The sequence below is a fragment of the Cornus florida genome, unplaced genomic scaffold, assembly GCF_030987335.1.
Source record: "Cornus florida cultivar Cherokee Brave unplaced genomic scaffold, ASM3098733v1 CherokeeBrave_3.0.0_Hap2_Chr10, whole genome shotgun sequence".
NCBI lineage: Eukaryota > Viridiplantae > Streptophyta > Magnoliopsida > Cornales > Cornaceae > Cornus > Cornus florida.
Genome location: NW_026775580.1, coordinates 43923197 through 43935331, shown reverse-complemented (window position 1 = coordinate 43935331; position 12135 = coordinate 43923197). Strand labels below are relative to the sequence as shown.

Below are 12135 nucleotides of genomic sequence, written 5' to 3'. Positions count from 1 at the left end.
TGTGTGTGTGTGGTTGTTTTAACAAGCATGGATGGCAAATTAAGTATTTATTGTCTAAGCAACATGGTGGATAGCACAACATATCAAATTAAGCCATTAATCCTTTCTTTAAGCTCACAACCAAACACATCACAAGGTTAGAGATATATGTTATTTGCTTTTATAAGTATGGAACATCAAACAACAAGCATGAATTGTCCTCCCATTTAACATCTAAACTACAACTACACTACAATTAAGCTAATGACATGAAATTAAACTAATTAAACTAAGGGGGAGGTACAATCCATGAAGAAATGAGTATGAACCATCAAATAAACCATAAGAACATTCCATTAAGCACTATGTCTTGACAATCTCTAGATCTATAGCATTAATGCACATAAACATGCATCAATAACACAAGAAATGGAGACAAACACATGAACATCTATTCTAGCATACATAGACATATGGATAGAATGAAATGATTAATTGGAAGCATTAAACCATATAAATCATTGAATAAACAAGATCTATATATATAAAAGTGTCAAAACATGTATCACAATACAAATCCCCTAAAAAATACATAAATCAAGATGTAGAAAACATGCTTAGGGCTAACTCTAGCCCCAAGAGGATGTCTAGCCACTCATGGATGGTGTTCTCTAACCCTTAAGGGCTAACTCCATGGTAGAGATTGTTCCTCTTCTTGGTTGATGGAAGAACTCCAAGCTTGTGTCTTTAGCCTCCTCCTTTCTTTTCTTCCTTACTAAGATATGAAAATTGTGTCTCTCAAGTATATCAAAAGTCTCTAGTCTCCCCCTCAAAAAGTGGCTCATATTCCATATATAGGTAGGTCAAATATCACCCCAAATGAGTTGGGCTCGTACACCAATATTCCTCCAATGATTAGATATGAGACAACTTTTAATGAGCTGGAATTTGAATTTTCTCAAGATTTGAGAAGTTCGATCGATCGAACTTGTCGTGAGATCAATCGAACATGACTGAGATTTATCGAATTGAAGCTGAATCGATCCTCTATGGCGGCGCCTTTTTGGATAAAAACAAATCTGAGATATTTTGAAGATATTTTTGGGAAAAGGACAAAAGTGGTTGGTAGGGTGGTACAGCTGGATAAGATCTAGCATGTGGATAAGGACAGGAAAGTTCAATCTATTAGAGAATCAAGTTGGATCGATCGAACTTTGAGATCTTTGAATAGGAACAAACATGGCTCAGATCCATCTTGAAGTGCTGGGATCGATTGGTGCGACCAAGCGTGTGCACAAAATAATGCACAACACTTTAGGTTTAGAAATAATGTCAAGTGGGCACCATATTTTAAAATTTATAAAACCACTAAACACTTATACTATGGAGTATGAAGTGAGCAAGGATCGTCCCAAGAGATCTAAACAATTATAGGTTTTCTAGAATTGAATTCTACTTTAGTACTTATGTGATTGCCAAAAGGGTTTTGTTTGTGATTAAAACTAATTTTAAACTAAATGATTGCAATAAAGAAATAGAGTTTAAGAGATTGGAAAGAGACTTAGGGTGTAGGATTCACCACTAAGCACATTCCCTAACTCACTCACTTTCAACTAATTGGGGAAATAATACTATGTAATCTATATGTGGCTAACAAGTGCAATGAAAAATGTAAACCATCAATTTCAAGCATGAATCAACTACCTAATGACAATTAAACTAAGTGCAGTGCAATTCACCCATTCAAAGCATGATTTATCAATCCAAGTTACAAATTTAACAACATTAATCTAGAAGATAATGCAATTGTGACAAAAAGTATGGAATTCAAACATAAGTACGGATGGTCTACTTACCTATTAATTGAATTGCAATTAAATTAATTAAACTTAAATTAAACTAATTAAACATGAATTTAAAACTAATTAGACAACAAATTAACCTAAACATGTAGTACCATCCATCAACTGGAAGCATTTTTCATCAATTTGAAACACAATTACAACTAAGCAATACCATGCATAGCCATCACAAGAATCAATTAACAAAGAATTCATGTGTAAAATTTGTTTATGAATCAACCACACATAAGACAATATGAGATTAATACAGATAATCAATTGGAAGAATTTAATTCATAATATTCAAGACTATACACTAATTACATAAATTAATCCCCAAAAAGTATGAAAAGAGAGAGAGAATAGGTTACATGCTTAGGGTTTATCCAACCCTAAGTAGAAGAATCAGCCACTCATGGTTGATGGAGTCGAAGACAGGACAATCCCCATCATCTGCTTCATCTTCTCTGAACTTTTCTTCCAAACCCTAGTCTGTTCTTGCTTTTTTATCTTTTTTCGTGTGTTTTTCCAGAGAGAAAATACGATACTACGATACAGAAAAATAATAATAAAATAAAACTTAATTAATTTCTCTAATAATCTTTACCTAAATAAAAACTAAAACTAACCCTAATCTAATGGCTCACTGGGCCTTAAGTAACAATCTCATTAAAGCCCAACAGTTCCCAAAATGAGCCCAAAAATTAAATAAAAACTGTAATGTTGCTAAGTCCTGGGGGATCGATCCCCCACCCTGGGGATCGATCCCCCCAGAGTTGACAAATTCCTTTAAGCCTTATTCAGCTCCATTTTTGCCCCGGGCTATTTGGTTTGCTTCTCCATCTTTGGGAACATCATCAAAGGCCCGAAATTGACCGCTTTGTGCCATTGTCTGAAAATCTTTGCTTAACTCCAAAAAGGCTTAATTGGACCGTTCTTAGCTCATTTTAACTTTATTACCCTGAAATACACATAAACATAAATTAGGACTAAAACATAAACTTAAGATGGATGCAAAGACTGAAATACCTTAGCTTAGGTGCTGAAATGTGCAACAGTTAAGCACTTATCACGCCCCCAAACTTAGATATTGCTAGTCCCTAGCAATAAACTACAGCATGGAAATGAAACAAACATATATACAATTATGAACTAATAAAGCAAATAAAGATAACACCACTTTCGTAGGGATCACGGTTGCATTTAGCATATGCAACAAGCCTTTTAAACCCCTAGGTTACCCCTAGTGGACGAGTGAAGTCTCGTGAGGGTTTGCAGAAATGATCCCCACAAACATCAACAGCTCTTTCTTACTTGAGAAGCAACGACATATATCAAATAAGTGTTTAAAGTAGACTACTTCAAGTATGCAAATTTCTGCCATTTCTAAGCTATTCTCAATATTTCAACATCATGTAAGCAACAATGGTCCTCCACACATCAAGCAAGTTAATCATACAAATTGAATCAATTCTGTCATCCTTTTTTAGTGAACCAGCATCAAAATGTGTTGCTATCTTAGCAAATCAAAGTAATGGCATAGCGTTACCCTCAAACTAGCATACAGATATAGTACCAGACATCAAGATATTGAATGAACCTTGTTATTCAATCAAACATTTTTTTATTGATTTCATTTTTTTTTAAATTTTTTTTTAATTTTTTTTTTTTTTTTTTTTTTTTTATGTATGACTATGTGTAATGTCCAAGTTCATTAAGCTCTCTAATCACCTCATGTAACAAGCGTTGAGCCAACGACTCCCAAACCAGATGGTCGTAGGGCGTTAAGTGTAAAGACACTCCTAAGGGCGTAATGACTCAGAATGACTAGGCTACGAATTCAAACTAATCATACATCTTACATTCTTTCTTTGTCTTCCTTTTTAATCAGTTGACATGTTGAAAGAATGCAGTTTTTTTTTTAATTTATTTCTTTCTTTTCTTTGCAAGGTCATTTTATCAAGAATGAAAGCTTTCAAAACATACTAGCTCAATTGGAACAAACCAAGACAATAATCAACGAAGCATGTACCCCACAAATTAAATGCTAGTGTGTACAAGTGCAAGTGTAGAATTCTAGAATCAACTCTCAAAGCATTTTTAGCCAACAAGATGATGTGTACCACAAGAGCAAACAGGATATCAAAAATTAAAAATTTACCCCTAAATGGCATCCTAGAGCATACAAGAAATATTAGACTCTAACAACTTGCTTTTCAAAGGCACTATGCTTCAAAAGTTCGAAATCATTGCCAAACACATCTCAAATCTCATCATGCATTTAAAGCTTAACTTAAAATAGAGTGAAGCATGATGACCTTACCTCCAAACTTAAATTGTACATTGTCCTCAATGTACAATGAGAACAATGAAAAATGATGGAAAGAGTATACCATGATGGCAACGATTATGAAGTCCAGCAGTGATCCAGTAGGAAAGATCTCTCCCCAAAACTTGGATGCAAAAACCTAACTGTATAACCATACTAGCAAACTCACATCAAATAGCATATGGGATAAGCAATACTTACAGTCCAAAACAATATATAACATGCTGCAAAGAGATATGAGATGAAACCCTGGATAAAAGATGAAACATGTATAACCAAGCATAAGGGCATACTAGTAACATATTTTTGATTTTTGATTTTTTTTTTTAAAAAGAAACAAAGAAAAAGATTATGTGTACATAACCTACAAAAGAAATAAAAAATAAAATGGACTAAGTTTAACTTCTCTAGCAAGACGGATTGGGACTTTTGAATTTTTTTTATTTATTATTATTTATTTATATATATTTTTTTTGTATTTATTTTTTTTAAAAAAAGAAATAAATAAAAACCTTATTACAAAATCTACTGAATTGATTCTTGTTTTTAATTTTTTTACAATCAACAATTTAATTTATATTTATATTTTTATTTATTTATTATTATTTTTTTTAATCATCTATTCAACACTTTTTTTTTTAAATAAATAAATAAATAAAATCAATACAATTTATTTTTTTATTTTATTTTTAATCAACAATTCAACTTTTTTTGTTTTTTTTTTTTAATTCAACTTTTTTTTTTAATGTGTATATATATATATATATATATATTTTTTTTTTTTTCTTTACTTTTCTTTCCTTTTTCTTTTTCTTTTTCTTTTTTTTTTTTTTTTAAATACAAAAATCGGACCCATACATGACCGGAAGACCTGCAACTGGCCGGAGAACGGTGACCCAGAAGCTCGCCGGAGACGAGATTAACCGCCGATAAGACAGCCGCGATCTGAAGAAGAACCAGCCGCGATCTATGGAGAGAATCCAGCCTCGACGCTGCAAAGACCCCGCCGCGATCGCCGGAAAGCAACGGCGGACAGCCGCGACGCCGGGAAAGAACCAACAGCCGTAAAAATTCGGCGATCCAAAAATTCGCCGGAAAGACGACGCCGATGCAGCCGCGACCTCGCTGGAGAATAACGAGCTGCGAACCAACCAGCCGGAATTACCGGCTAACGAACCCAGAAAACGGCAAACGGCGTCGGAAAGACGAACCCAGATGCGACGCCGAAAAGCAACGAACAGCCGCGTCGGAAAATAAAAGGCGAGGCCAACGGCGAACTCAAATCGTCGGCGGAGAAGAACTCAGAACCATGGCGCCGTTTTTAACAGCCGCGACACCGTGGAAGAGGAGAAGAGATCAGCGGAAGATTGTGGGTTCCTGTACACCGTGAACGCCAGGAGGAAATTTAGAGTGGCGACTCGAAATTGGGAGAACAGAGATGAATGTATTTTGGAGATTGAAGGTAGGGCACAACAAAGCTAAGGGGCGATCGATCTGCTTTGATGGGGGATCGACAATTTTAGACAAAAAAATGTCCCCTTCACTGTTTAATGAGAAGGGAGAAACATAAGTAAAATGGGATCGATCCCTTTGGACGGGGGATCAATCCACTTGGCCTATTTTTTTGTTGCTCTCTGCCAAGAAAATGGGATCGATCTCTTACCCATTTTGAGGATCGATCTTTCTTTTTTCCTTTTTTTTCAATTTTTCAATTTTTTTTTTTAAAAAAAATAAAAAAAATAAATAAATAAATAAAACAAAAAAAACTAAAAAGAATATATACACTAAAATGAAAAATAGATAAAAAATAAAAATAAAAATAAAAATAAAATAATAATAAATAAAATTGAAATAAAATCACTTATCAACCTATACTAATTAATACTTTTTAAATTTTTTTTTTTATTTTTATGTTTTTGAATAAATCAAAACTAACATGAAATATATACAAAAAAAATAATAATAATAAAATAGAAATAAAATCAAACACCAACCTACATTACTCATTTACAATTTTTTTTTTTTTTTTTCACTTTTTTTTTTTAATTTAAAAATGCATAAATGTACAAAAGGAAAAATAAAAATAAAATAATAATAAAATGGAAATTAAAATGCAACGAAAGAGAAACTCGATACAACTAGTGTTTAACGTCGCTAGAAAGACGTGAGATGTTCTTAATCTTCAAAGTAAATGGGATCTACCAAGAGGGCAGATTCCACATTTCTTTGAAAATTTTGTCCATCAATGTATGGTTTAAGCCTTTGACCATTAACTTTGAAGGTCCCTTCATCTTTTAGATTTTTAAGTTCAACCGCCCCATGAGGTGAGACGGAGATAATTTGATAAGGGCCTTCCCATTTGGTTCGAAGCTTTCCAGGGAAAAATTTGAGCCTAGAGTTGAATAACCAAGCCTTTTGACCAGCTTCAAAGGACTTTTTCACAATATGTTTATCATGAAATGCTTTTGTCCTTGCCTTGTAAATTTTTGAACTATCATAGGCATCATTTCTTAATTCCTCTAGCTCATTGAGTTGGAGTAAACGGTCATTTCCAGCCTTATCAAGATCAAAGTTGAGCCTTTTTATTGCCCAAAGTGCTTTGTGTTCTAACTCAACCGGAAGATGACAAGGCTTCCCATAAACAAGTTTATATGGAGACATGCCTATTGGAGTCTTGTAAGCTGTCCGGTAAGCCCACAAAGCATCGTTCAATTTTCTTGACCAATCTTTTCGGGTCGGATTGACAGTTTTCTCAAGAATATGCTTGATTTCCCTATTTGACACCTCGACTTGCCCACTTGTTTGGGGATGGTAGGGAGTGGCCACTTTATGTGTGACGGAGTATTTCAAGAAAAGTTGTTTCAAGAATTGATTACAGAAATGTTTTCCTCCATCACTTATCATAGCCCTTGGCATACCAAAACGAGCAAAGATATTTGATTTAACGAATGCAATTACCACGGAGTGGTCATTCGTTTTGGTAGCACAAGCCTCAACCCACTTTAAAACATAATCAACGGCAACGAGGATGTATTGAAAGCCATAAGACATTGGGAATGGTCCCATAAAGTCTATGCCCCATACATCGAAGATTTCAACAACGAAGACTGAAGTTAAGGGCATCATGTCTCTCTTTGACATTGATCCCAACTTTTGGCACCGAACACACACCTTGCAAAAGTTATAGGCATCTCGGTGGATAGTGGGCCAGAAGAGCCCACTTTGAAGAACCTTCAAAGCGGTCTTTTTTCCACTGAAATGCCCACCACAAGCAAGTGTGTGACAAAACACAAGGACGCTTGGAACTTCACTTTCCGGCACACATCTTCTTATGATTTGATCCGGGCAATAACGAAACAGAATGGGATCTTCCCAATAGTATTTCCGGATGGTAGCAAAGAATCGGTCCTTTTCTTATTTTGACCAAGTAATGGGAAGTTTGCTGGTTACAAGATAATTTTCAATGTCGGCGAACCAAGGCAACGTCCCATTAGAGATTTGAAAGAGTTGTTCATCCGGAAATAATTCATGAATTTCAAGATTTGGAGAAGATTCAACCATTAATCTAGACAGATGATCGGCAACGACATTGTCGGAGCCCTTTTTATCCTTGATTTCAAAGTCAAATTCTTGAAAAAGTAGAATCCATCTTATCAAGCGAGGTTTGGTTTCCTTTTTCATTAAAAGATGCCTAAGAGCGGCATGATCGAAAAACACAATTACCTTGGATCCTAAGAGATATGACCGAAATTTATCAAGGGCATATACTACGGCAAGTAACTCTTTCTCAGTGGTAGAATAGTTCAATTGGGCACCTGAGAAAGTCTTACTTGCAAAGTATATAGCATATGGTAGTTTACCTACCCTTTGCCCCAAAACAACACCCATTGCGAAGTTGGAAGCATCACACATAATCTCAAATGGTAATGACCAATTTGGAGGTTGCATGATGGGAGCGGATGATAGAAGAGTACGAAGTTGATGAAAAGCATTTAGGCATGCTTCATCAAAGACAAATGGAGTCTCTTTGGCAAGAAGGTTGCACAAGGGTCTAGCAATTTTGCTAAAGTCTTTGATGAACCAGCGATAAAAACCGGCATGTCCTAGAAAGGAGCGGATTTCTCTCACCGTAGTAGGTGGAGATAATTCAGAAATTAGCTCAACTTTCGCTCTATCTACTTCTATTCCTTTTTTAGAGATGACATGTCCAAGCACGATTCTTTCTTGAACCATGAAATGGCTCTTTTCCTAACTTAACATAAGATTAGTCTCACGACATCTTTGAAGCACTTTTTTGAGATTTTGGAGACACGAATCAAATGAGGACCCAAAAACCGAGAAGTCATCCATGAAGACTTCTAAATACTTCTCCACCATGTCCAAAAAAATTGACATCATACACCTTTGGAAAGTGGCAGGAGCATTGCACAATCCGAAAGGCATCCGTCGATAAGCAAATGTACCGAAAGGACATGTGAATGTGGTCTTTTCTTGATCCAATGGATCTAAGGCCATTTGATTGTACCCCGAATAACTATCTAGGAAGCAATAGTATTGTTGCCCAGCCAATCTTTCCAAGATTTGGTCAATGAAAGGTAATGGAAAATGGTCCTTCCTAGTGGCAGAATTCAGCTTTCGATAATCTATGCAAACACGCCATGAAGTGGCGGTGCGTTTCGAGATGAGATCACCCTTAGCATTTTCAACAACTGTGATTCCCGACTTTTTGGGAACCACTTGAGTTGGACTAACCCACTTGGAATCAGAGATAGGATAAATGATTCCCGCATCTAGAAGTTTCACAACCTCCTTCATGACAACTTCCTTCATATTTGGGTTCAATCTCCTTTGAGCATCCCTAAATGGCTTTTCATCCTCTTCCATGTGTATGCGATGCATACAAATAGAAGGGTCAATGCCTTTTAAGTCAGCCACACTCCATCCAACGGCTTCTTTGTTAGCTTTAAGCACTTCCAAAAGATCATTCTCTTGGTCATTTTCAAGATTGGAAGCAATGATGACCGGAAGAGTCTCTTTTGGGCCTAAGAAGGCGTATTTCAGATTTGATGGAAGGGGCTTAAGCTCAAGAATAGGAGGAGAGATGAGAGATGGAACTGGTGGAGTACTAGAGAGTGAAGGAAGAGGTTCTTTCTTGCTTTTCCAAGGTGGGTAATCCAAAGTGGCCACAGAGTCCATTAAAGCATTCACCTCACTTATGGATCCTTCTGTGTCAAAACCACAACTTTCAAACATTTCGCAAAGGCACGCCTCAAGAGGGTCCTTAGATAAAATTGAGGGAAGAGTCTCCTCTATGGTTTCATCCAAGACATCTACTAGGAAACACTCGTCTCCATCTGTGGGATGTTGACTTGCATTGAATACATTAAGCTTAACCATCATGTTGCCAAAAGAGATGTCCATAATGCCGGATCTACAATTAATGGTGGCATTGGCAGTGGCAAGGAATGGCCTTCCTAGGATGACTGGAATGTGATTGGTGAGATTAGGGACTGGCTCAGTATCTAGTACCACAAAATCAACCAGAAAATAAAATTTATCAACCTTAATTAGAATATCCTCAACAATCCCCCTTGGTTTTTTAATTGATCTATCGGCTAGTTGGATTACTACCGATGTTGGCTTCAAGTCCCCTAACCCTAACTGCAAGTAAACAGAGTATGGAATGAGATTGATACTTGCACCTAAATCAAAGAGAGCTCTACGAACCTCTTGGTTTCCAATAACACAAGAAATGGTCGGAGCACCTGGATCCTTGAACTTAGGAGGAGTGTTAGACAGAATGATGGAACTCACTTGTTCCGTTAAAAGCACTTTCTTAAGGTCCCTTCCCTTACTCTTCCTCTTTTGTGTGCACAAGTCCTTCAAGAACTTTGCATATGGTGGAATTTGCCTAATTGCATCTAGAAGAGGAAGATTAATTTTTACTTGTTTAAATACTTCCATCATATTATGAATTTTCCCTTCTTGTCTCCCAAATGATGAAGTCTCTCTCAAAGCTTGAGGAAATGGAGCTTTTGGCTCATAAGGCTTCTCTAATTGGGGAGATTGTGATGAAAATGACGAAATGTACATTTTGGAACCACTAGCATCCAAAGAAATAGGAATAGGATTTGGAATGGGACGGATGCTACCACTTGGTTGCTTCAGTTCAGTATCCTCCTTAGGTACCTCTACCTTATTATCCACTTTCCTACCACTCCTCAAGGTAGTAATTGCTTGAACTTGCTCATTTCCAGAAAATTCTGATGAAGGACTTGCTTGCGCCATAAATTGCCCTTTAGGATTGGTCTCAGTTTGACTAGGCAACTTACCTTTCTCTCTCACATTTAAAGAATTAGCTAATTGCCCAATTTGAGCTTCAAGCTTTATAATTGATTGAGAGTGAGAATGAAACAGTTGATTATCTTTTTGAAGATTACCTAAAGCTTGCAAGACTTTGTCCTCAAAAGCGGAACTCTTAGGAGGCGCTTGATTTGGATTAGAGTAAGATTGAGAATTTGATGCTTGTGGATGAGAATATTGATTCACATTTTGAGGATAAAATGAAGGACGGTAACCTTGAGAATTCTGATTTTGATTTTGGAGATGTGGGGGAACATACTTTGCTTGGTAACCTTGAGTTTGAGGAGGGTTTGCACCGTCTCCTTGATTTCTCCATGCAAAGTTTGGATGATTTTTCCACCCCGGATTGTAAGTATTGGAATAAGGGTTGTTCCCTTGATGAATGAAAGCAGCATTTGCTTGTTCTTGAGACTCACTTGGTATAATTTGTCTAAGAGGGCAATTTGAAGTATGGTGAGTGTAACTAGAACAAGTCATGCACATTTCATTGGAATGGTGAGGATATGATTGAGTCGCCGGACCTTGATTCAAAAGGAATGTATCAAACCTTTGAGTAAGATTTTTGACCTCAGCGGCAATTTCCATGGAAGAGTCTATTTGATTTATAGCTTTCTTTCCTCCCATATGTGCTAGGTGACTACCCCTAGAAGATGAAGATCTATGCATTGAGTTTTCACTCATTTTTTCAAAAAGTTGCCAAATTTCATCTTCATTTCTTTCAATGTAGCTTCCGCCACAAGAAGCATCAACAATGCCCTTATTGGCATCGGATAAACTTGAAAAGAAACATTGAACTAATTGCCACTTATAAATGTCATGATGTGGACACTTTCGTAGTAAGTCATTCAAACGTTCCCATGCTTCATGAAGGGGTTCTCCTTTTTGTTGTTTAAATTCACGAATGGAAGTTCTTATGGCATCAGTTCGACTTGCGGGGTAATACTTTTTTAAGAACTCTTGTTGCAATTGTGCCCAAGAGGTGATTGTATTTGGCCGCAAGTTGTTGAACCAATATTTAGCTTTATCCCCAAGAGTGAAAGGGAAAAGCTTCATTTTTTGGACTTCTTCCGGAACATCCGTGATTTTCACGGTGGAGCAGACTTCCAAAAACTCATCTAAATGTTTATAAGGCTTTTCATTGCTCAACCCATAGAAAAGGGGGCACATGTTAATGGTGGAAGCCTGAATCTCATAATGATGATCACGGAAATTTGGCAATTGAATGCAAGTGGGTGCATTATATTGATTTGGAATGTAACGATCCCTAAGGACCATTGGAGGATTGAGAGGAGGATATGGCATTTGACCTTGTTGATGATATGCCATTTGACCTTGTTGAGGGTATGCCATTTGAACATATTGTTGAGGGTATGCCATTTGAACATATTGTTGTTGTTGCTCACCAATTGGGGGAACAACATTTGGCCTTGGCATCCCTAGATTATGTTGTTGCACCACTGGATTAACTGGTCGTGGCATTCCCAAGGGTGGATGCACACCTTGAGGATCCACAATATGAACTTGTGGTAGGTGGTGCACACCGTTATGATCCACATGACCAAGATCTACAATGGGATCTTCAATTGGATCTATTGGGTCTTCCATTAAAGATGGAAAATCAAA

General features: G+C 36.6%; 1 non-coding gene across 1 annotated transcript; it reads left to right on the top strand.

Moving 5' to 3' along the window:
- The first annotated feature begins 11323 nt into the window (after positions 1-11323).
- Positions 11324-11430, top strand: LOC132280391 (small nucleolar RNA R71). The gene has a single exon (XR_009471570.1). It is a non-coding gene; the product is annotated as a small nucleolar RNA R71 (small nucleolar RNA).
- The last annotated feature ends 705 nt before the right edge of the window (positions 11431-12135 follow it).